At 40.5% G+C, this 1,861-nt stretch overlaps 1 long non-coding RNA gene across 1 annotated transcript; it reads right to left on the bottom strand.

The window, feature by feature from the left end:
- Nucleotides 1–821: 821 nt before the first annotated feature.
- LOC104676239 lies at nt 822–1,534 on the bottom strand. Its single transcript, XR_749879.2, has 2 exons — nt 1,255–1,534; nt 822–1,158 (listed from the first exon to the last, which is right to left on the bottom strand). It is a non-coding gene; the product is annotated as an uncharacterized LOC104676239 (long non-coding RNA).
- Between the last annotated feature and the right edge of the window lie 327 nt (nt 1,535–1,861).

Genomic DNA, 1,861 nt, shown 5'->3' on the forward strand with positions numbered 1-1,861 from the left:
AAAGTAGTTTATAGTAGTTTTCATTATTCTGGTTGCTCTCTTGGGTCATTTCTAACTAAAATGGGGTGTTTGCCTCTTGGTTAAAAATTTATTCCTTGCTCCTCTTTCTTTCTCAGGTTAGATTCTTTCCATACAAAATCTTAACTAACAGACACCATTTACTGAAGACTCACCCTATAAGATGTGCTATGCTCACCACTTTACAATCATTTCCTCAGTTCATATTTACAAGAAACCTGGAGGTAAGTTGGAGGTAAGTACTTGTATTATCCCTTTTTTAACAGGTTAAGAAATTAAGTCTTTGAAATGTTAGGCAACTTCACCAAGATCTAAGCCAGTCAATCCCAGGTCTGTGTGGATTGATAGGACCTGAGCTCTTAGCTACAAGGCTGATCTCTCTATAGCCTTGGCACTAAATAGCATTCAAATGCCAGTAACCCCCAAATATATATCACTTCTGTTGTGGGTGGAATTATGTCCTCTCAAAAGATACACTGAAACACTGATTGCCTTAATACCTCAGAATGTGAACTTTTTTGAAAATAGGACTGTGACAGATGTAAGTAGTTCAGATGAAGTTGTACTGGAGTAGTTGGACCCTTTATGCAGCATGACTGCTATCCTTGTAGGAAAAGGGAGATTTGGACTCAGAGTGAAGGTCATGTGAAGACAGAGCCAGACACTGGGGTGATGCTACTGCCAGCCAGTGATCACTTGGGACCACCAGAAGCTGCAAGTGGCAAGAAAGAATCCTTCCCTGGGGCCCTTCAGGGGGTACAATCCTGCCAATACCTTGATTTCAGACTTCCAGTCACCAGAACTGTGATACAATAAATGTCTATTGTTTTAAACCACCTAGTTTGTGGTACCTTATTATGGCAGCTCTGGAAAATTAATCCCCTCAGGCCTCTGTTTTGAGCTTCAGTGTCACATTTCCAACTGCTCTATAACATTTTTCTTTGACGGCATCGTAGGCAGATACTATTTAAATAGCCAGTGCTGATTTTGCAAGCTTGCCTACTCTCCCTTCCATGATCATCTTCCAGTGCTTCCTCTTCTCTGTGCATTACACCAATATCCACACACTAACTCACACTTGAAAGATTTCCACTTACTTTTCAAATATGTATTGTGTGGCTGCAGGCACTGGGAGAGGTACTAGGGACAAAGAAGAAGAGAACAATTAAAGTAGCTATCACTGTGCTAGTGCTTACTATAAACATGACATCCTTCTAAAGGCTTTGAATATGTTACCTAATGTATTCCTTGCAACAACTCCATGAAGTAGGACTAGTCGTATCTCCATTTGACAGATCAGCAGATGAAGACACAGAGAAGTCGATTAGCTTTTCTTGGATCACACAGTTGGCCAGCAGCAGAACCAAGATTTGAACCCAAGCAATCTGGCCCCGTGGTTGTGTACTTAATGACGGAGATTTTCATTTTCTTGGGAGAGAACAGCTCCTGCTTCAAGGATTATACATCCTTGTAGAGGAGCTAAACTATTAAAGTACTTTATAAGTGAGTGAATATAATGTTATAAACTGTGATACGTGATGGGAAGGGAAATTAAACAGCATTAGAGGAAAGGCAAGAGGATCAATTTCCCTGGAGAAGAGATGCTCAAGTTGAGACCTGATGAAGGAGCAACATTTCTCCATGTTAAAAGAGGGGATAAGGGAATTGTTAGGCAAAGGGAACAGCATATACAAGGCCTTGTGATGGAATCAGACCAGACATTTCTCCCTTCCTCATATCCCAAGTCCAACTGATTGCTGAGTGTTATTTAATTTGTTTTCTAAATATTTGTCACTTCCCTACAAGTCCACAGTCACCTCTAGACTACTATAATAACCTTCTA

This window comes from Rhinopithecus roxellana, chromosome 16 (assembly GCF_007565055.1).
Source record: "Rhinopithecus roxellana isolate Shanxi Qingling chromosome 16, ASM756505v1, whole genome shotgun sequence".
In the NCBI taxonomy this organism is placed as follows: domain Eukaryota; kingdom Metazoa; phylum Chordata; class Mammalia; order Primates; family Cercopithecidae; genus Rhinopithecus; species Rhinopithecus roxellana.